General features: G+C 45.1%; 1 protein-coding gene and 2 long non-coding RNA genes across 11 annotated transcripts in view; 1 reads left to right on the forward strand and 2 right to left on the reverse strand.

Moving 5' to 3' along the window:
- Positions 1 to 5888, reverse strand: part of LOC135300761 (uncharacterized) — a 28295-nt gene extending 22407 nt beyond the window's left edge. For 3 of the 4 annotated variants that reach the window (XR_010362536.1, XR_010362535.1, XR_010362533.1), the window contains exon 1: positions 1 to 5888. This is a non-coding gene — a long non-coding RNA (uncharacterized LOC135300761). The other variant, XR_010362537.1, reaches the window with a different exon arrangement.
- LOC135300762 (uncharacterized) lies at positions 5039 to 12824 on the forward strand. Its single transcript, XR_010362538.1, has 2 exons — positions 5039 to 5168; positions 6224 to 12824. It is a non-coding gene; the product is annotated as an uncharacterized LOC135300762 (long non-coding RNA).
- Positions 10794 to 23402, reverse strand: part of LOC135300760 (potassium voltage-gated channel subfamily A member 6-like) — a 26526-nt gene continuing 13917 nt past the window's right edge. For all 6 annotated transcript variants that reach the window (XM_064420550.1, XM_064420553.1, XM_064420552.1 and 3 more), the window contains one exon: positions 10794 to 13231. The gene's annotated coding sequence lies outside the window, so the exon portion shown is untranslated. The remainder of the gene's footprint in view (positions 13232 to 23402) is intronic.

A 23402-nucleotide genomic window follows, 5' to 3' on the forward strand; every position in this document is an offset into this window, starting at 1 on the left:
CTCTGTCTGCCCAGAACTCCCACAGTGGCCGGGCACCTTCCCACGCTGCATCCCTCACTTCTGGCTGGCCATGCTGCCAGCACAATATCACATTCCAAGGCAGCACAGGAACTGGCTCTCTCTATCTTCTCTCCCGGGGTGGGGGGGCTTGGTGCTTCTCAGGGCTCCTCCACCCTTCCATCTTGCAGAGCCTTCACCCCCCTCCTCTGCCCAAGGCTCTGGCCTACCTCACCCGGCCTCATGGCTTCCCTCCCCCAGCCAGCCCTGGCTGGTCAGGGCAGCTCTGACCTCCTTCACGGACCAGGACCAAGAGAGAGTTCTCCTGGGCGTTCTCTGATTTTAACCCCCTGTGTTCTCAGAGGCGGTCCATGCCTTCAGTGGCCAAACCAGGTGCCAATATTCAAATCCAAGCAATGATTGGTTTGACCACAACCTCCTAAAAAACTCACTTCCTTCTAAACCTACAACAATTATTTACCAAGGATTGGATTCAGCAGAAGCTGAGCCTTGTGTATGTGTGTCATTCAGAGTCTCAGGATCTCCTAATGGTGGATCCTGAAGGTGTCACAGCACTTCCTTTTTGGGATTATCCTATTCCTGTGATCCTCCTTGTCAGGTGCTCTCTGTTGCAAAAGAAAGCAGGTTTTCTTACCTAGGGTTATCTAGGGTTCATGCAGTCTCCTAATTGTCAGTGTCCTCCTCACAGGGTGGGTACACTCAGCAGCAGATCCAGGCTGCTCTGGGTTTCTCTAGCTGAGGAATGCCATGGCAGAGTCTTCCCTTATAGGCTGCGTAAGCCTCAACCCTGCCCCAGCTCTCTTTGCTCCTGGGACAAACCCTCCAGAGGAACAGGAAACTTTACCAAGTGTGAAGCAGATTTTCCCCACAAGGTTCCAGTCCTGTTTCCCTGCCCACTCCTAAATGCTGACAGTGTAGGAGTGCTGCATTCCACAGAGCTTCCAGACACCAGGATGATATTCCCAGCTGGCACAGTGGGCTGGCACTTTTTGATGCCAGGGAGAAGATCAACCTTTCAGCCCATGCTAAATATTCTCTCATGGACCTTCAAAATCAATATATCTCTGAATATAGAGATGCCATTTAAAAAACAACCCAGGACATAAGAAGTATGAGCTGACTTATTCTCCAGAAACCTCAATATACTTTAAATGGGGGGAACAATGGAAAATAATGGGAAAACATCTAAAAATGCAGTTTTGCAGAGTCATGAGCCTGGTATGGCTTTCTACAGATGAAAACCCAAGAGCCAGAAGAAGATTAGTAGAAAATCTGTCCATTCTTTTCTTCTTTCCCACCACGGGTATCTCAATCCTTTTTCCCCCCAGCAGCCCTATAAAAAAATGGCTTTAAAATTATGACCTTTGTTTTGTTTTGTTTTGTTTTGTTTTGTTTTGTTTTGTTTTGTTTTTGTGGTATCCCTCCCAGAATAGAATTTTCACTCTGCCACAATTCATCAACAGAATGAAAGGGGTGTCTGCATTTGAAAGAACTCAAGGAAGCATTTGGCAGGATTCATAAGACAAAAGGAGATCAAACAGGTGATAAAAAAGAAAGAACTGTGAAAGAAATTTTGAAAGATTACAGAGGTGCATCTGGAGAAACTTCCTGTGGATGAAAAAGCACTCCAATGACCTAGAAAAAAAATGTTCAGGTGTGTTATATACTGCTTTGAGATCAAGATGACAGGGAGGAGAAATGACCAGAATTTAACCAAGACAGCAACAAAGTGTCTTTAAATACCTTAAAACAAACTGTCTCCATGCAAACTGGAGATACTTTGGTTTTATACAGCAGAATTTATTGCAATCGAGACAATAAATCAGTGTTTTACAGCTTGTTCACCATGCATGGAGCCAGTCAATCCAGTTTAATCACTTGCAGGACATGAGCTCTAGAGACTTCTGGCTGCATTATTCAACACTGATATACAGCCCTCAGAAGAGTAGAAACAGGTCCTCATGCCAGCAGCATACAGATGATATCCAGGTGGGCAGGTACAATAACACTGAGAAACAGAGAGTCACGAGATCCTTGTCGCCAGGACCAAGGGAAAAACTGAGTGTCTGTCTGACCTCGTTAGCAAAGGGAGTCACATTAATTTATAATAACAGAATCATAGAATGGCATGGGTTGGAAAGGGATTTTAAAGATCATCCAGTTCCATGCCCCTGCCATAGGCAAGGACACCTTCCACTAGCCCAGGTTGCTCAGAGCCCCATCCAACCTGGCCTTGGACACTGCCAGGCTTGGGGTAGCCACAGCTTATCTGGCCAACCTGTCCCAGGGCCTCACCACCCTCACAAGGAAGAATTTCTTCCCAACATCCAATCTAAACCTGCTCTCTGACAGTGTGAAACCATTCCCCCTTGTCCTGTCACTCCAGGCCCTTGTCAAGAATCTCTCTCTACCTTTCCTGTGGGTTCCCTTCAGACACTGGAAGGCCACAACGAGGTCACCCCAAAGCCTTCTCTTCTCCAGGCTGAACACTCCCAATTTCCTCAGCCTTTCCTCCCAGGAGAGCTGCTCCATCCCTCTGATCCCCTTTGTGTCCCTGCTCTGGACTGGTTCCAGCAGCTCCATCCCAGAGCACAGCCTTTTGGTCTGGGATCCTTTTGCTACATTCCTGACCACCCCATGTGAAAAAAAGTTATTTCCAGTCTCTGGATGGAATTGTTTGGAGACATTTTTTCCTGGTATGTATCCCATTCTCAGTACTGTAGCCTTTAAAAGGAAGACACAGACTGGAAAGACAGGCCCAGAATGTGTCCTGGACATTAGTCCTGCATGTGTTGGATGGGAATGCTAGAAAGTGACTTTACCATGACAGAGCTCTGCCATGGGTCTTAAGAGGAGTACAGATTCTTTGATTAGCAGCAAAGAAGTCTGTGTTGCTCTAATTGCCAGATGCATCTTTTGGGGATGCATTTTTGCATCCCCAAAAGATGCAAATCACACTGTAACAGGATAACCATCCCCATCACGGTCCTCTACAACTGAGACCCTGCTGAGCAGGGAATGTTAGTAGTGGTCAGAGAGGAATTTTTTCCCTGCATCCACCCCAATAGGAGGATTTGTGGTGACACTGTCAGACTCAGCAGCAGACTGCTGGTGTGTTTGATGCAGCCAAACTTGGCCAGGGTAAGAAAATGCTTTAAGCCCTGCTTGGCCTGACTTTTGGAATCAGAAAGTAGTGGTTTCTTGTTAGTTCCTTGAGAAGCTCATCACAGCATTGGGCTCTGCCCTGTCTGAAATGGTTTGATTTTTTGGAGGAGTTAAACCACACCTGGATCCCCACATAAGACTCCCATTGCCTTTCAGCTCAGCAATGAGTCCTGCAGTGAATGTTGAGTGGTCTGCTCCGACTGTGCAATGTTAACTGGAATCAAGACCACATCTCTGGCTTCCACCAGATCCCAGCTATCCAACCAGAACAAAATGTCCCACCAGCACCTTCTCTAAGCCTCTCTATATGTCCTTCTCTCTCCCACACCAGCTTTTCCAGCCTCTCTCACAACAGCATGTGGCTGCTCCATCAGTTCTACCTCCTAGGAACCAGCCACTTTCTCATGCAGAGAAAGCTGCAGCTTTGACATACAGTCAGCTCATCAGCTCTGTTTGCTGTCACTCACTGCTTCAATTTTTGTGCATGTGATTCTATTCACTGAACTCCCACCTAAAAGAAAGATTTTAGATGTGCCTAAACATCTACTCCCTTTACTCCTCTCAAAGACATTTCCTTCTCCTAGCAATTGATTTCCAGAAAAGCAGATATTAAGGAGCTGTTTCTTACAAGCTGGCAGCAGTTTGAGTATCCTCTAGTGGCACAAAATGGGATTTCAGTCACTAAACCTTGGATGTCTGTAAGATCTCCCACCCTTCCCATGCCAGCAAATATCCTCCCTTCCCTGAATCTGCTTTGCTGTGCTCCCTAGCATTCCCCACCATCCCAAATTCGGGATAACTTCATCTGTGGTAGCCAAAAGAAAAAAAAGAGCCTTTTGACATCAGGTGTGTTAAGACACAAAGGCTCTCTGCTCTCTTGCTCTGTAGAAGCCTCAGCCACAGTTGTGTTTGAGACTTTTAACAAGAATGTTTGTGTTCAAACAGCTGTGTGATCATGGGATCAAAGACTTGTCTCACACCATAACAAAGGCATTTGCCGCTGCTGCCACTGCCCCGGGGAAAAGAGACAGCTCCACGGTGGCACCAGTGTCAGAGCATGGCTTCAGTCACAGATTTAGAGAATCACAGAATCAGCCAAGCTAGGAAAGACCTTGAAGATCATCATCTCCAACCTATGACCTAACACCACCTTATCAACTAAACCATGGCACAAGTGCCACATCCAGCCTTTTTTAAACACCTGGTCCATGGAGTCATCCCATCCTTCACTGATAAGGGGAGCAAAGACTGTGGTGAAAAGAAGCAGAAGAGCACCTGCTGCCAAATCTCTAAGCTACACACGTCTATAAGATGGCATTCATACCTAATAATGAAAATAGCTGACAGTATAGCAGTACTGCCATTATTTTATTGTATTTTAGTACATACCTCCAAGATTAACAGTAATTTAAAATTCTATGATGTCATGTGATAGAATACTAAAAAAAAAAAAAAAAAAAAAAGGATTTTTTCGATTTCTTTCAGTAAACTTTAAATGGCACTGCTCTGCCATGAGAAACCTGGGGACAAATCATGCTGGAACAGCTCTTGGCCCTCTGCAGTTCTGTGCACTTCACACATGGGGAACAGTCCTGCATTTCCTTGTCCACAGAGAGCTTTCAGTCATCCAAAAGCATCTGATTTAGTATTGGCAAAGTCAGCTCTGTAATAACCCAGGTTCCAGAGGCTGAGTGGAAAAGGAGAACATTTCTTTAGCTCTTTTTTTTTGTGTCATCCTGTAACCTTTAAATTGGAACAGCACCTCTGCTATTGAATTCAACAGGAGATTTCATACAGTTTTTTTATAAGACTCATTATCTGGGGAGTACATCTGCCATCAACTTTAAAGCCAGAAAAGATTGCTATGATCATGCATTGTACTTAGAAAAGGGAGCAGTGGAATCTCAACCTACTGGCAGAGCAGCTCTCTAAGGCAGCTAGCACTTCTCCCAGCCTTGCACCTTCCCTGTCCTCTAAACATGCAGGTTAGTATCCACAAGTTAAAATCCACTCTTCACTGTGTCAAACCTAGCTGGATGGCCAGGCCCAGGGAGTGGTGCTGAATGGAGCTATATCCAGGTGGTGGTCAGTACATCCAGAGGTGTTCTCAGGGCTCAGTGTTGGGGCCAGTTCTCTTTAAATGACAACCTGGACAAGGGGATTGAGTGCACCCTCAGTCATTTCTCAGATGACACCCAGCTGGGTGGGAGTGTGGATCTGCTGGAGAGCAGGAAGCTCTGCAGAGGGATCTGGACAGGCTGGATCCATGGGCCCAGGCCAGTGGTCTGAGATTCCACAAGGCCAAGGGCCCGCTCCTGCCTTGGGACACACCAACCCCCTGCAGCTCCAGGCTGGGGCAGAGGGGCTGGAAAGCTGGGAAAGGCCCTGGGGGTGCTGGGGACAGCACTGGGCAGGAGCCCAGGGGTGTCCAGGGGGCAGGAGGCCAATGGCACCTGAGCTGTGCCAGCCATGGTGTGGCAGCAGGGCCAGGACAGTGACTGTGCCCTGGGCTGGCACTGCTGGGGCCACACCTCAGATCCTGGGGCAGTTCTGGGTACCTCAGGAATAGAAACACATTGAGGGGCTGGAGTGTGTCCAGAGAAGGGAACGGGTGTGGAGCACCAGGAGGGGCTGAGGGAGCTGGGGGTGTTTAGCCTGGAGAAAAGGAGGCTCGGGAGAGACCTTGTGGCTCTGCACAACTCCTGACAGGAGGGGACAGCTGCGGGGGGGAGGGTGCCGAATGCTCCCAGGGAACAAGGGACCGAATGAGAGGAAACGGCCTCAAGTTGTGCCAGGGGAGGGTCAGGTTAGACATCAGGAGAAATTTCTTCATGGAAAGGGTGCACAGGCACTGGAATGGGCTGCCCAGGGAGTACAGGGACTCCCCATCCTTGGAGATGTTCAAGAAATGACTGGACATGTCACTCAGTGCTCTGGGCTGGGTGACAAGGTGGTGTTTGGTCACAGATTGGACTCGATGATCCTAAAGGTCTTTTTCAACCTGAATTATTCTGTTATTCAATGATTCTATGATTCTAAGGTACCCTAATGGAATAACCTTGGCAGGCCAACACCCCACACTTCCATCAGCAAAGGAAGAGAGAAAAATCTAGAGACTGTCCTAGAGGCAGAGTGTGGAGGGGCAAGTATTCACACACCTGAAGCAGCGCTGCAGAAGGAAAGGGAAAAAAAAAAAGGAAAAGAAAAAAAAGCAGGCATTGGAACAGCTTATTCCTGAATGGATCCCGCGCCCTCTGCTGGAGTGCTGTGCTCATCCCAGCCCAGGCAGGGAGGAGAGAACGGAATACAGGTGTGCCATGGCAAGGTCAGAGATGGGAACAGGCAGGGGCCAGTTAGGAGGGAGAAAGCTCAAAGGATATAATGCAATGTAAAGGCTGAGGGGAATGAGGGGAAATGAGGGGGAAATGAGGGGAAATGGGGGGAAAAGGAAGCACTACACAATAAGTGATGAGGGGAGGAACTTGCTCCCTACAGGGTACCCAGAGGGGGATGGACAGACAAAGGGATTTGGGGCTGTCTCAGCTCACTTCACAGCAAAGACCAGACCCCAAAATTTGGACACTACAGCAGAGGGGAATTTGGAATGTCAGGTTTACTAAAACATCATCAGAAATCTCAGGCATGCATGAGATGTTTTCTGCAAGCACAGGTGAAATCAGCGATATAGATGAAGGGCACTGCCTGCACAACCTCTAGGGAGGGCTCCACCTCCACCTGTGCTGCTCAACTGACTGCAGCCAATTTCCCAGGAAGTTCCATTATGTCCTTTGATGTCCCAACAACAATACTGTGCAGCAGACGTAAGACAAGCTATCCTTGCAAACTTCTCCAGGTCTCTGGCTTCAGGGATACTCAGAGGAGGGGCAGATCAGTAGATGCTGCAATGTCCACTTCTGAGAATGCACAGGTATCACTGAGACTCAGCCCTTTACAGCACAGTGTATTTGTACCTCTGACACCTGGGGCTGCCCCCAGTCTGGAACTGCAGCTTCGTCAGGGATGTGGGTGGATGAAAAGCCCTGGGAGCTTTTTTCCCGCCCTCTATGATACCTAGGTTTGATTCCTATGTGGACATTTAAAGGAATGGCAGGACTGTGTGGGGTGTGCAGAGCAATCAGAAGTCACAAAGTGAGCAGCTGCAGGAGGCAAACAGCACCTGGTTGATTTGGAAGGAGCTATAGCTACACATGGCTCTATAACAAGTTTAGGATAGGAAGTGACTTCCTGAAACACAGTATCAAAACCTACTGGAAAGGGTGATTTTTTCCAGTAATAAACAAGGAAATTATTCCTCTATGAGTATGCAAATTGCTACTCAGCAAATGGCCTGGGCTATAGGGAGCTGTTAATGTGCACAAAATCAATACCCAGACAGTTTGTCTGCTCCACTCAAAGGCAAACACAGCAGCCACACTGGCTTGGATTTGTCTGGGGTATGGAATATAATTTCCCCCTTTGGAAATAGAGAGTGCTGTGCAGACCTGATGGTTTCACCAAGAACCTCAACACTTCACACAGATTTGACCAGCTTACAAAGAGAAATAGACACAGGGTTGTCACATTTCTCTGGTGAGAACATGACCTCTTCCTTATTCATGAGCTTCAGACTCTCACTCTTTGTGACTACTTGCTCCTTTTCCAGGAGTGGATGTCTGCTGCCTGCAATAAATTTGAAAATTAGGGATGAACTCTACACAGTGCAGCCAATGTCCATTGAGTTATGGTTCAAGACTCTTTAAGGGTCTGTGGACAAGTTTTAAGGAGTCCATAAAGGTCACAAAGGAAAAATAATGGGTTGTCAGCAAGCTGGTATTTACTGTACTGCTATTCTCATCCTCAGCAACAATATGTAGAGTATCTGTAAATAAAAGATTGGGAAGCAGTTATTTTACTCCATCAGAGCTTGGGAAAAGTCAGATCTAGATCTCTCCAAAGGGTCAAAGCTATATAACACCAGTTAATACCATTAAACTGTAGAAGTTGAACTGATTTTGATCTAGACATAAATGTCCTGTTTCTGCCAAACTTCTGTATTAATACTAAAGTCTGAAGAATGACCACAAGCAGATCACCTAAACCTAGAAGCTCATTGTTTCCCATTTTTAACCATTCCAAGATCTTCTCTTTTGATCCCATGACTGGACATTTCACTCTAAAACCTTCTGACCTAAACAAGGATACTCACCATTACCACTGTGCTTGTTTATCTCTTCAAAGAAATCAGTGTCCTAAAGCAAAACCTTCCATAACAGAAATTATGGTGACTTTTATGAAGGACATTTTTTGTATTTATCAGTTATTCATTGATTCAATTCCTTGTTACACAATTAATTGTCCTCCTACAGAAGTTAAATTTACCAGACTGCAATACCTTAGGTACACCTAAGGAAAATGTTTTAAAGAAAGTCACCACCACCTTTGTTATTCTGCAGACTGCAGGCAACAATGGAGGATTAAGTGAATGAAGTGTTGTACGTAATTCCACAATTTCCCTTGAAAGCCATGAGTGAATATCACTCAGTTCTGATGATCTGTCAGCATTCAATCTGTCTGCAACACAGTTTCTGCCTCAGTTATTCAACAGAAGAGATGCTACTCTGTCCTTGATTTCATTTCTTCTAATTCAATGACTCCCCAAATTGTATTATCTACTGGAATCGCTAATTCACTTCTAGGAAAATCATTTTAACAGACCAATTATGACAGCAAATTCAAATGCTGTACTCAAAATTAATAAATTTATACTCCTTGCTGCTCCTTCTTCCTGACACTTCCTTTATACCTGTATTGCCACAAATGCAGTTTAATACTCTGTGGGCCCTTATGACAGATGCAGCTCAACTGGCCAGCCTTGCACAGCTTATGCCTTCATAATTAACCCTCTAAAAACCTTCTCCCAAACTTACCCTAAGCTGGAATGGTTTAAAAAACCCTCTTTATCTTATCTTGCAGTAAGACAAACTGAAGAGGGTGCCACAAAATTTAACACCATGCAAGGGACTGAAAAAATGTAGGACGACAGATTCCTGGGGCTCACAGACACTGCTCTGGAGTGGCCTCACCTTTTGCTGGGGCTCCCTAAATCCCAGATTTCAGAAGGAAGCCATGAAATGAGTATTTACAAGAGTGGAGATCAGGGCTGTGCTTGCAGCCTGACCAGAAATGCCTTTATCTCCAACACCCATTTACAGTTCTGACAAATGATCCCCTGCAGCAGCCTGAGGCAGGTGAGATGACCACTCCTCCCTTCAGATCCTTGCTACCTGCTAGATAAAAAAGACAATTTCATAGGAAAAAAAAATTAATAGAAGCATTTTATGTTTTACTTAATAAATACAAAAGGGGGAGAGGTGGTGGTGATAGGGAGATAAAGGGGTTTGCATCCTTGTAACCCAAATCCGATTAATTTTTTGGGGTGAAAAGATGATTTATGTGATATTGCCTGGACATTATACATCTACCTGTAGTTGTGAGCAATCTCAATTCTACACACGTCACTGCAGGTTTGGAGCACTGCTGGTGCAGGCTGGCAGTGATGGGGTCTGTAATGATGGGATCCAAAACACAGCTCCTTGGCAGCATTTGTGCCACTCACTTTAGTGCAGTGGGGTTTGGGACAGCAACTTCCCTCCAGAGGGGAGAGAAGAATCATCTGGGCTGGATGAAGAAGGGAAAGAGATGAAGTAAGCAAGTGTAGTTTAAAATGTGGCAGCTGAGAGAACAAAAGACTTTGTAAAACAAGCAAAATATGTGAATTAACTCAAATGTGCAAATGTGTCCAAAGCAGTGAGGGCTTTGGGTGAGGGAGCAGACAAGCACATGTATTTGATGCTGCCACAGTGATGGGGGAGAAGAAAAAAGAAAACAAAACTGTGTGGGAACCATTGCCTTTCAGCAAGACACAGACTCTTTCATGCAGTGGGAAAACAAGGCTTTTTCCTTGACTGTTGTCTCCTTGCTCTCTTCCAGCATGACTGTGAGGCAGGCACATGGATAAATACCATGTACTTACCTTTGTGGCTCCCAAGTCCAGAAGCAAGCAAAAGCTGAGTGAAGAGTAATTTGGAGATTGCCACTGAGCATTCCCACATGCAGTGCCCACTATGAAGCAGGATAGATCTTGTGGAAGGTGGTAACACACTGCAGAGTGCCCAAGCTGACTCTGTTTAGTCTTGGTATCCAACCAGACACAGAATGCAGGAGATGCAAAAGCATCTTCACCAACTTTATCTTTCCTTGAGCAAAGGCTGGAATGGAGTCAGACACGTCCCTCACCAGCACTACACTGATCTCCAGCCAGGAGATCACTCCAACCTGATGGCAGGCAGAGCTGTCACAGCATGGAGGGACCATCCCTGCAGGACCAGCAGGGGGACATGCCAAATTATCTTCACATCTTTCTCTGTAGCAGGAGTTCAGTGCAGCACTGCAGCACTCACCTCTGAGGAAGGTGAAATTCTGCAAGGAGACGTGGACTGTCCTAAAAAAGCTGCAGACCCATACTAACTCCACATCAAGCATTTAATATGAACACAGCAAAGTCCAAGAGGGCAACCAGCCTTTTTGACATAAAAAACCCCACACAACACTTTAAAAAATACTGATTTTATTCATTTCTAGCCTATTCAACAGTGGAACACACCAGCAGGAACAACCACAAATATCGCAATACAAGGTTTCACCAGGTTCTCACCTGTGCAATTCTGGATTTGAGTCAAGCACATATTATGGCACCACCACTAATGATGATGATTGCTGTTCACAGCTCACTCGAGTCCCATCTCCCTGATGCACTTCCAAGCCAAATAACCTTGTTTCCCACTATGTGTGGGATTGTCTGCAGAGAATTTGTGTTCTCAAAGCCTGAACACAGCAAAAATCCTGAAGCACACACTCCAGCTAAAAATTCCCTGTACCTCATTTGTTCTTTATTTGAAAGAGTTTGAGTTTTCAGTGAAACAAACAAAAAAGCCCCCACCAACAACAATTTCTCAGAAATATTGGACCTGACCTGTATAAATCAGGTCCAGTAAGGGAGCTGGAATTACTTATCTCACCACATGACCTGGCCTGCTAATTCCAGCTGTTTTCCTTGGAATGATGCATCAGAGCAAGGCTTCACACCAAAAGCAAAGCACCCCTGTCAATATGCCTGCTGATGGTGTGGGCACACAGTACTGCCCAAGGTTTCTGCCCCATGGATTTCCCCAGTATATTCACACTTTTCCAAAGGTAGCCTGCACCTACGCTGACTCTGAAGACAACTGCCCTTGCAAGAAGGGTTCATGGCAGCTCTGGTCACTCATGGTCAGTCACACGGCCTTGACACACATATCAGGATAAAGGGACTTGGAGGATTCCCACAGCTGGTCTGCACTGAGAGATAGAGCGGGTCCCTTGGGATTGTAGAGTGCATTTTGCCTCCCAAGGACTTCACGCTGACATCCACACCCAGAACTACTCAGAAGAGCTGCACCATGAGCAGCCTTCACCTGGCAGCTCAGGGTTTCTCTAAGCCCAGTCCTACAAGCCTGTGGGAGCCACAGGTAGTCAGGAAGCTCCTCAGAGATCCAGACCCTCAGCCAGCAGCACAAAGATGCATTGAAGTCCCAGAGCTGCCAAATCAGAGAGCTGCCTCCCATCTCTTTTCCCTCACACACTGATGCTGAAAAGTGCCAGGCTAAAAGTCACTCAGGGAGATATAGAGGGTGTTACTGATAAAGAGTTCTAGGGAAGCTGGATGCCCAGATTTCCATCAAACTACCTTCTGGAAATCCCAGCTGTCACATTTAACTCCACTCTTCCCCTCAGGCTTTCCCCTTCCAGAATCAATTCTTCCTACCCCCCTCCCACTTCCCTGTGCAGAGAGCTGGCAACACAAACAAGCTGGATCCACACATGGTCATGGAAATTTGGCTGCATGGCTGACCTTTGCTGCTGCCAAAGGGAGGGAATTCCAGGCCAGAGCACCCCTCTCTGCCCTTCACTTTTCAGAGCTAATTGGGTTTTCTATCACTTTCAGCATGGCACAGCATGGACTCGTGGAGCTTGAAAAGCAGCAGAGGTTTTTATCACCATGGTGCAACGGGAGAAGACTTCAGAGCATTTTCTGGGAACGCCACATACAGTTATATTACAATTGCAGAATTGTCTGGCTATTGTGTCTCCTAAGTCACACAATGGACTACAAACAGTGCTATTTCAGTGAAACTCTCTACAACCACTGAAAATAAGTCACTAACTCCATTAGAGCAGGCAATGGACTCACATGTTCACAAAAAGTGACTACAGATGCTGAAGCCAGGTGCTTTGTAGGTAACTGAGAAACACCTCTGGTTTGGGCCCATCCGTCAGGCAGCAGATATTTTGCACGAACAGGATGATTACAGCTTGTAGAGCTTTATGAAACATCTACCTTTTTATCCGAGTTATGAAAGCACAGCTTTGAAAAGCACAGTAATCCAAGGCCAAAAAGACAGGCAGGCAAATGGACAGACTTTGGCCACTCATTTGGTTTTCTTAGAGGGAGTTCTTTGCTCTTTTAAGGGCTGACCTCATGCATTTGCCAGATCTGGATGCTCCACTTGAAAAAAAGGCTCAAAGGAATTTTCAACAGCAGACTCTTCTGGAGGTGTCCTGTGTCAATCTCCAGCTTCCCACAGGACTCGGTGCTTGTCTGGGGCTTTTGAGGAACAGCTCATAAATTGCTGCTATTTAGCCACTAGCAGTTGAATCCTGCTTATTTAGTTTTCCCAGAAACAAGACACATTGGAATCTTGTAGGGGATTCTCCCTGCTTCCTTCCTCCAGTCCCTGTTCACATTTAGTTTCAGTTTCCTGGAACTGAGTGTTGACCCCTTTAAAAGCAGCAGCAGCAAGAAAACCACAGAGCAAGGAAAACAGTTTCCTGGCCATAAAGATTGTACCTCCTACATAGAGAGAAACTCCACCAACTTTACAGGAAGAAGATGCAACAACATCTTTTGCAACGTCCTGACATGACAGCCTTGCAGCATACAGAATCCAGCCTAGCAAGGAAAAATAAAAAAAGTGTTGTGTTAAAAAAAATGCACAAGAAAAAGGTGTTATTTTACAGGGATCACAGTAAAGCCACAACAACCTAAAGTTTCATTTCTTCATGAGAATGTTTGAAGGGGGTGAAGTTGAAATCTGTTGTCAGCTGCAGCTGGCTAAAATGGAAAGTACTACATTTCTTTGCTTACCTTGATGCCTACTGGGATTGGCTTTAGAGCAAATTTTTCCTTGCAGCTCCTGGGAATTACACACCTGTCTTCTTACATGAGACAAAATATATTTTTTAGAAGGTTGCAAAATTTGTTAGGATGTGTTGCAGTGCTGGGCTCTTCAAGGACAGAGGCACAAGATCTGATTCTTACTGTAATGGGGACTTTGGGAATTCCCAGAGCCATTTTCATGGCATCTAATTTTAGGTCCTTTTAAGATAGATCTGTAATGACAATTTGGCTGCTAGCCCCTCCCTTTGTGCATGGCAGAAAAGTCTATCAAAGCAAATAACGGAATTTAATTTTTTTTTAAATTAGATCTGAAACAAATTATGAGACAGCAGAACAAAAAAAGTTGAGTCTGCAAGAACTTTTCTTCCTTTAGGGACTTCTCCATTGTCACACTTTTGTGCAGTCCATTTCAGCTGCATCTGTGCTGGTGACTCATAAAACCTAAAGGGCTATTAATAAGTTATTAAAAGTATCAGCAGTCTTCCACAACAAAAGAAGGAGAAAGAAAAAAATTACTGGAATAAATGAAGGACTGCGCGCTGTGGAAGGGATCCACACTGAAGTAGATCATGAACTGCAGCCCATGGGAAAGGCTCACGCTGGAGAAGTTCCTGGAGAATTCACTTCCATGGGAGGGACCCCCCAGTGGATCATAGGAAGAGTGTGGAGAGTCTGTGATGATATTTTCTCTCCCCTGTGGAGTTGAGGATGGAGAGTGACAGAGTGGCTTTGGGGGGCACCTGGCATCCAGCCAGGGTTAACCCACCACAGCTACATGGATAGGATATGATCTTAAATTCACCTTTTTAGGACTCCTGAGTGGTAAACAAAACTCTGAGGTCCAGACTTAATTGCGTGAGCAGGGCTATTAATGAGCTTAAAGTAGTTCAGCTTGTGCCTGACAAAATACTGAGCAGCTCAAGCCTTGCACTGCAAGGAGTTTGTACCATTTATGTTTTTACACAGCATTTTGAACCACAATTCCCGTTCCCACTCAGTATAGGGGTTTGAAAGCAGCTTATTCCACGATGAAAACTATACGCTTTCCAGTCTTGAGCTCCCACAGCTCTTGCTACTGCTTGGCAATGACTCAAGTAGCCAAAAAAAGAAAAAGAACAGGCTGTAAAAAGTGTGGCAGTGAGAAAGCTCTGGGCCAGAAGGTTATTTGTCACATTGCCAAAGCCCAAAGTAGGAGAAAGAAGTGGGAGAAACATCAGAGATGGGAGAAATCTACAAAGTGAGCAAGATTTGTCAGGTGTTCTGCCTAGGTCCGAAAGGAGAAAATGTCAACAGCACAAAAATATATATATAAATATGCATCCTTACATAAACATAAATACACACCAACACATTTACATCTGCTCTTCAAAAAGTTTTCTAAGACAAAGAAAAGCCAGGTCTACCAACAAAATGCACAACTTTCTTGCTTTGAGTTCACCATAGCTGTGAGCAATCTCTGTTTTCCAGGCTAAATATGTGCTGATCTTCAAAGCAAAATTCCCTCAGCAAGTTTTCTTTCATGTCAGTTTTTTTTTCTGTGAATTTATATGTTGGAGAAGAGAGTTTTCACTCCAGGGATTACAGAGGATGAAAAAATTGAGATGCTGAGGCCAGCTCACAGCTTTCAAGAGATTCAGAGCAGCAATAATTGAATCCCAGTGATTGTTTGGAGTTTGGTAAAGCAGAGACCCGATCAGACAACCCAGAGGCAGAAAGATATGTCTGCAGGAGCTGCATGAATTGAATCTCTGACAAATGCCTGGACTTCCCAGCATTGTGAACAATCACAGTGGTGGTTTGGTCCGATTCTTGTTCTAGTTTTACACTTTCATGAATGACATGGATCTTCCCTAAAGGTAGTAGAGATGTTCCACTGGGAAAGAGGAGAGGATGAGACTCTAAATAGTCAATATTTGACGTCTAGGATCTTCTTTTATGCATTGTGTATATTAAAAATTTAAAAATGCTTAGAAATTGTAAAATATACTCTCTTACAGCTTGTTTCTGACCTGCAGGGAGATGATTCCTGCTCCTTTATGGTTTACAAGTTCATTTAGGAAAACCCTCTGGCAGCAAACCTGACTCCTCTTGAACTGGAAGTGCTGCATCTTTAATGTGTGTAATGTTACCTCACTGTTCAAAGCAAGGTTTGTGCAAAAGAACCATAGTCCCAGTAAATAAAAAGGTAATGATTTTTTTAAACAGGTTTTTGAGTTTAGTATGAAAATTTTTCTTGAATTACCTGTAAATCTAAAAGCCAAAGTCTAAATTTTTCTGGCCAACCTTTCATTGAATGTTCTAGAAACAAAGCATCTGCAGGGATGAAACACTGCAGTCTTAAGCAGATCTCTGCAAACAGCTTAGAAAGTATAACTGAGCTGTTTTATCCAGTTACAGCAGAATAAACAATTGTTCAACACTGCAAATATTGGGGAAAAAAACAACCAGTTATGGTCAGCAAACCTCACATTCTAAATCTGTCCACTAAGCCAGGGTTTAGCTAGCACAGCACAGCAGAGACTGGCATGAAATCATCCTATATCCAAATTTATGACAGTGCTGAAAAGCACCATCAGAATAATGATTACTTCCACTCAGACAGAGAAAGCTACAGGAAAGGTTTTGACTGGGCCAGAAGAGTGGCAGGTGGATCAAAGAAGATTTTTCCTTCTCTATAACTTTATAAGTACAAAAGTAACAAAGCACCCAAAAGGAATGGGCATGAAGGCAAATGTGAAGCGTAAGAGAAACAAAATACCAAAGTACTCCTTGCCTATGACTTACTCATTACTCAGTTATTGATTAGTTACTTTTAAATACTACTTAAAGTACAAAACTAAACCAAGAATTTCCCATGTGGTGAATGACATTGGATGCTCAGCTTGAAGTCTAAAGGGGCTGAGTTCCAGCAAGCAGAATGCAGGTATTGTACACAAAAAAGACCTGCTAAACCGCTGTTATTTTTTACAAGGTGGACCTCGTTTATGTGTAGAGGGTTGCAGGGGGTTAATTTTGGGCACTTATTTCTCTATCCTTTATTGTCCTAAATTTTGAGAGCCTGATACTGCTGCCTCAATTCGTAATAAATAGCTCAATACTTCTCAGTGAAGTTTTCTCAGACCAGAGATGTGAAAAATTGGACTATGCTCTGGAATGGGATCTAAATTCACCTGGGCAACTTTTCAACCCCACTTCAGACACCTTCTACATTTATGAATTGAAAACATGGAATAACACTCATGTTTAAAACCAAACTGCTGCCTCCTGCTACCATGCAAGGTCTTGGAATCCCCCTCAGTGGTGAGAGATGCAATCCCATTCAGACCGTACATTCAGCAAGTAAGAAGATCTACAGTCAGAAGCAACTTTTAGTGAGTTAACTGAGAATAATTTCAGGCTTTGAATGTCCCCTGGGTATGGCAAAAATGTGGGGAAAGTTACTTCAAGTGGATGTAAGTCCAGTAAAGCAAATTTTACTCATTTTCATTAGGACAGACCCCTGTGGCAGCCAGGCTATCCCACTGTGCAGAGATAAGGGAGAGGTGATTAAACAGACCAGACCTAAGGTATTTATAGTGCCCATCTCAAAGCAGAGAAGCAGAAAAGAGCAGCAGGATTGTGAAGTAAGCAGCTCTGTTCCTAACAAGAGGATGAACTCCTTCTAGTGTTTCTCTGTTGCAAAGGACACATCAAATCAGCTGGCATAACTAAGTGGAAAGATCCAGCACAGCCTCGTGTGAGATTGCTTATTTAACTTAACTGAGCAAATCAAAATATTCAAGGAAATTCCCAACACTGCACCATTCTTCCTCAAATTAAACCCCCAGTTTAACCCCACACAGTTCTGGCCTTATGCAGCTCACACTTCTCTCCCTGGGAACCATCTAGGACTCCCTTGAGGAATCCTGACTTTCCAGAAGATGTTGTGTTTAATTCTGACATTGAAAGGACATTGTTTAGTTTAGTGACATTATACAAAGACTACACTGACTTGTTCCAGAAAATGCACCATGTGGCAAGTCCCACATCCATTCCCTAAATCTGACCCAAGCCTAAGTGCTTGTCCTCAGCTGCCACCAAAGCATCTCCTTCAAAGCTAACTTTGGAGACAAAAAACACAGAAAATCTTGAATTTCTTTACATAAAAGGAAATGGATTAATAAATGCTGAGGCAGACAGTGCTGCTTATGTGAGCAGAGCCTTCATGGCTGGGCTGGTTTTGGCTGGGGTACAGTTAATTTCCTCCCCAGGGGCTATGTTTTGGGTTTGTACTGGGGTTGATAGTACAGGGATGGTTTTGGTTGTGCTGACACAGACCAAACTGGTTTTCCTACTGCCACACTGGCAAGGGGGCTGGGGGTGTGTGGCAGGAGACACAGCTAGGACAGGTGACCCCAAATGACATTCCAGACCTTATGGCATCATCATCATCATTGTGTATCACATGGGGGAAGAAGATGGAAAGGGATGGATGTTCAGGGTGATGGCATTTGTCTTCCCATGTCACCCTTAGGTTTGATGGGGCCCTGCTCTCCTGGGGATGGCTGAGCACCTGCCTGCCCATGGCAAGCAGAAAATTAATTCCTTGCTTTGCTTGCATGCACTGCTCTTCCTTTCCCTATAAAACTGCCGTTATCCCAACCCAGGGCCTTTCCAAGCTTTACCCTTGCCATTCTCTCCTGTATCCTGCTGGTGGGGAGTGAGGAAGCACAAGGTGTCCCTTGTCTCATACCTCCCTGGCCCACAGGATGGCACTGCGACACTCCACAAACTCCTCCAGAGCTCTCAGGGACGCTTCCTGACAGCAACAGTCAGTATTTTTCCCAGTCAGATTTTTCCCACTGCAATTCAAATTTCCTTTGAATTTTCAGGCTTTTCGGAATTCAGTAGAACTCCATAGAATCTCCTATGCCTTTGCCCAGAAAGATCACCTCTCTTTCTGTGGGCATTTTGCTGGACTAAACATCAGTGATCTTCCCCCCAGAAAAGGCTCTATTGGAAGCTACACACCAACCCTCCAGAAAAACTAGGGGGTTTTTTGCTGCTGAGAAACTGTATTCAGTAAACCCTGAGATCAATTAATAGCAAGGAAGGGTCTGGAGAGCCAGTCCTGTGAGGAGCACCTGAGGGAGCTGGAGTGGCTCAGCCTGCAGAAAAGGAGGCTTGGAGCGGGGACCTTCTGGCTCTCCACAACTCCCTGGCAGGAGGGGACAGCCAGGGGGCGATCAGGCTCTTTGCTTGCTCCCAGGGAACAAGGAACAAGATGAGAAGAAGTGGCCTCAAGCTGTGCCAGGGGAGGTTGAGGTTGGACACAGTACAAATTTCTTCATGGAAGGGGTGGTCAGGCATTGGAAGGGGCTGTCCAGGGGGAGAGTAGAGTCTCCGTCCCTGGAGGTGTTCAGGGAACGACTGGACGTGGCACTCAGTGCCATGGTCTGGGGACAAAGTAGGGATCAGACAGCTGGACTTGATGATCTTGGGGATCTTTCTCAACCTCGATTACTCTCTGATTCTATGATCAGCTATTGCTTCCAAACACTTCAAAGTACTGTACAAAACCAAATTCACTTTGCAATCTTGCTATTATCCACACCACCATTTGCATTTTACTTCAGATCACTGCAAAAACTTTGCAGTTTGGGGAGCCTACAGCTTTCCAGCACTGACATCCCCCACACCTTCACAAGCATGGACACACCTGGCACATGAGCTCCTGTTCAATTGGTACAGCACTCACACAGTTTCCCAGTCCTTTCCCATTTATAGGTCAAAGATGCAGCCAAACCACAGACATTAAAATTTGGGCTGTGCAGATTTCAAAGTCTTCTTGTCAGTGCTGGAGGAGCCTATAACACAGTGCTTAGATTTTTCCCTCGGGTCACAAAGTATCCCTTCAAGAGCAATATTCTGGGACAATTGCAGAGTTAATGACTTTAAATTAAAAATCAACAAGATATGCTTGCCCTTATTAAAATTTTTTGAAAGGACCACAAAGGTCAATGTTTTCAGCTTAAAGTGGCTGAGAAGATGAACCAACCAACTTGAATCCAACCTTCCTTATCAGCTTTAACCTCATTGCTAGCCCTCATTAAATCCTCATCTCTCTTCTCTTCACTGCTGTTTTAAATGCCTTTTAGAAATATCCCCAGGAAACCAACACAAAAAATACCACCAAAACAAATACTGAACATACCTTTCTCTTCCTTCTTTTTCCCCAACTTTATATACTCAGCCACAAGGTCTGGAATATCCCTCTGCAGCAGAGTCAAAGACAGCATTGCTAAGGACAACAGCCTGCTGGGGACAGGAAAACAGCCATGGTCCTGCTGCCAGTCCAGCCCTCGGAGGACAGGATGGCAGCTGCTGCTGACAAATGTGAAAAAGGGGCTTAGGAACAAGGAAATTCCTGACATGATTGTGGCAGTGGCCACAGTTATCTCCACTCCTTACCTCTCACCTCATCCCAAGGGTCTCCAAGGTTCCCCTGCGATCAAAGCAAGCAACGGGAATACAATTAGTAAGTTCATGTCCCCTGTGTAGGAGACTCAGTCTGCCCAGGGAAGAAGTTCTGCCTCCTGTCCAGGTGGAACCTCCTGGGATCAGTCCCTGCCCATTCCTCTGCTGCCATCGCTGGGCCCCCGGAGCAGAGCCTGGGCCTGCTCAGAGCCCTCCCTGCAGACAGGGACACCCAGGGCTGAGGGCCCCTCTCAGCTGGGGCTCCTCTGGAGGCTGGACAGCCCCAGCTCCCTCAGCCTTTCCCTGCCAGAGATGCTCCAGGCCCTAAATCATCTCTGCAGCCTCCGCTGGCCCCGCTCCAGGAGCTCCATGTCCCTGCTGTCCTGAGGAGCCCAGAACAACAGCTCTCCAGATGTGCCTCACAGAGCTGGGCAGAGGGGCAGGATCACTCCTTGAGCTGCTGCTTGGAGCAAAAGGCAGGATTTTCAAATGCACTTGCTATTGTTCAATTCTGTTTCACTAAAGTCACTAGAAAAAAATTCACAATGGCTGTGGTGTGTTTAGGCATTTTTTTAAATGCCACCTTCTATCAAAGTTCCAGAAGTGTGAATTTATGGTATCTCCTGAGTGCCTGGCTGCTTAGTTAAGTATTTATACTCCCACTACAATTACCTGAAGACACAGTAGTGAGGTTTCTAATTATTGACAGAAAGCACAGAAAGGGATGTAGTGGCACAGGGAAATAGTCAGAGAATCACAGAATGGCCTGCATTGGAAGGGATCCTAAAGATCATTTGATTCCAAACCCTGCCATGGGCAGGGACACCTTCCACTATTCCAGGTTACTTAGAACCCCATCCAACCTGGCCTTGGGCACTACCAGGGATGGAGCAGCCACAGCTGCTCTGAGCAACCTTGTGCCAGGGCCTCACTACCCTTACAGGGAAGGACTTCTTCCTAAAATAACATTATCAATGGCAGCAACATTACTGAAACACGTAAAGAGGGTCAACATCCCATTTATCCTGTTTCCAGCTGTGAAAACAACAATACCCTTTACAGAATTTACAACCATGTGAAATCAGGAACAGATCAGAGAAGCTCCTTGAAGATCTCAGAGTAAGCAGCTGCCCCAGCTGCACATCTAGGTTCAATCCCCATCCCTGGAAATTTCCAAGGCCAGGCTAGATGGGGCTCTGACCATAGTGGTCTAGTGGAAGGTGTCTCGGCCCATGGCGGGGGCACTGGAATGAGATCATCTTTAAGGTCCCTTCCAACCCAAGCCACTCTGTAATTCTATGACTCTAATTTCCCAGGCCTGTCTTGCACCATCTGCTTGTGGTTCCCTGTAGGAAAAAAATGGCCATTTGCATTATCTGAAGACAAATGAGTGTACCTAGAACTTTACCACTGATTTCCACCCAACTGCAGGCTGAGAAGAGAAAAATTACTTCCAGAGTCAGAGGAACTGAGGTATGGGAAAAATTAAATGTTAGATCCATCCCAGATCCTGACCCAGAATGTGCCTGTGAGCATCAGTATGTCCACAGACTGGCATGGTGCTGTGGCACATCTGACAGTCAGAATTCAAAAAACATTCAAATGGGAATTTTAGTTACACTTCAAAACACTGAATTTTTAAGATAAACAGGTATTGCTTCCCAAAGATACAGTAAGTAGACCCCAAAACCTCCTAAAAAGGCTTCTAAGGCACCCTGTACCATGCTGCCTAGTTGGCATCAGAAGAAAAATGTGCTGATGTATGAACACCAACTGAGAATTTGGCTCCATTTGCCTGAAATTAAGTCTCTGTATCAGCAGGGCTGTTAAAACATTTCAGCCATCAAAAAAAAATTCTTCACGCATATGGTGGGCACAAAGACATGGCATGACTCCCTCTCCAAAAACATACAGTTTTTGTAAGACTCATGCATTCCTTGTAAGTCTCCAGCACCTAAATGTGCTATAGGACAGAAAGAAATTTCCAAGAGGATTCATCTGGGCCTTTTTACATATGCTTGTTTCCGAATCACCAATATATGACTAAATATAAACAATGAAGAGCTACAATTGCTATTCTACATATCCTCACATCCCTCTGAAATACCATAAAGAAAAAAAACTACCAAATCCTTTAGGAGGATTAGTTCCTAACAATGCCAGTGAATATCTGCAAAAAACCCCCAGTCTTGCCAGATTTGAAGTGCAGATTTGACTGCTCAGTGCCAGTCCTTCATGCTTGGAGAGCTGACACAAATCTCTGAAAGAGATAGTGAACTCCTTCCACCTGCAGCATATTTTTCTTCTGCTGTTTTAACACCTTGGTCCCTGAGGGAAACTCAGGGAGTAGAAGAGAAGAACTTGTTTCAATTCCCTTCTTCCGAATTAACTGTGAAAAGTGATGTCAGCCTCTTATCTCCATGGAGCGAGCATTCCAAGAGCTTTCAATTTACTTTGCAGTTAAGTCAGCTCTAGGCTTTGTCAGACAGAAATATTTTTGCACACTTTTAATTATCAGGCAGCCTGCAAGGGAAGGGAGAGTCACAAATGAGGGGTCTGCTCTGAGTGTTTTGTGCCTGAGCCTGGAAAACAGGGATCAGATCAGCCAAGCCAAACACAGAGCCAGGTAACAGCAGGACTTGTCAGCATTTGGGTATTCCATGAGTCCCATGAACAGGGACAAACATTTTCCTGTGGTTTTTTTCATCCTCGCTGCCCATCTGTTTGTCACTGCTGTTGTGACAGCAGCACAACACAGTGTCCTGAGGGAGGAGAGGTCTCAACCTGTGCCTGACATTATCCAGGTGTCAGGGAGATGAGGAATACTCAGAAAGATCTCCATGTCTAAAAGGTTTAGGGAAAAAAAGGAAACCAATGGCTTTATACTGTCCCATCTTATTGCTGAGGCACTGAGATGTGAGGGACATCCAAAGGCCACGTGACAGAACTGGGGACTCTCCCCTTGACTCCAAGCCCAGTATTTAAATCGCCTTCCATCCTAAGCAATACGTGAACTATCAAAAAACCCACACAACCTTTTGGTGCAATTATAACAAGCAGAAATACCAGGGCCAGAAGTACCAGTGGGTGGTTTTTCTACACAGTTTACATGATTGGGGATGGAGGATGGAGAGGAAAGCTGCATCAGCCTCCAGAATCCCTCTCAGCTGCAGCTGGCTCGATCAATATGTATTCAGACATTTTCTATGGGGATGCTGATTAGTGGTTACTGTGCAAGGAACTTCCAACTCATCTCCTCTGAAATCCCCTTAGCTAAGTGTTAGTGGCAGCTCACAAATCTGCACAGGTTTGGTTTTTAAAGAGCCAAGATAAAAGTAAGAGAGCAGCCACAGTCCTCTGCAGATAGCACCTTTTCCTTCCATTCTCAATTCACCCAGAAAATTTTAATAACAAGTTTTTGTAGTTTTAAATATTTTTTTTCTTATCACATAATCTCAGAGTAAAAAGATCCTAAAAGCTGACCAGC

Source organism: Passer domesticus, chromosome 5 (genome assembly GCF_036417665.1).
Source record: "Passer domesticus isolate bPasDom1 chromosome 5, bPasDom1.hap1, whole genome shotgun sequence".
In the NCBI taxonomy this organism is placed as follows: domain Eukaryota; kingdom Metazoa; phylum Chordata; class Aves; order Passeriformes; family Passeridae; genus Passer; species Passer domesticus.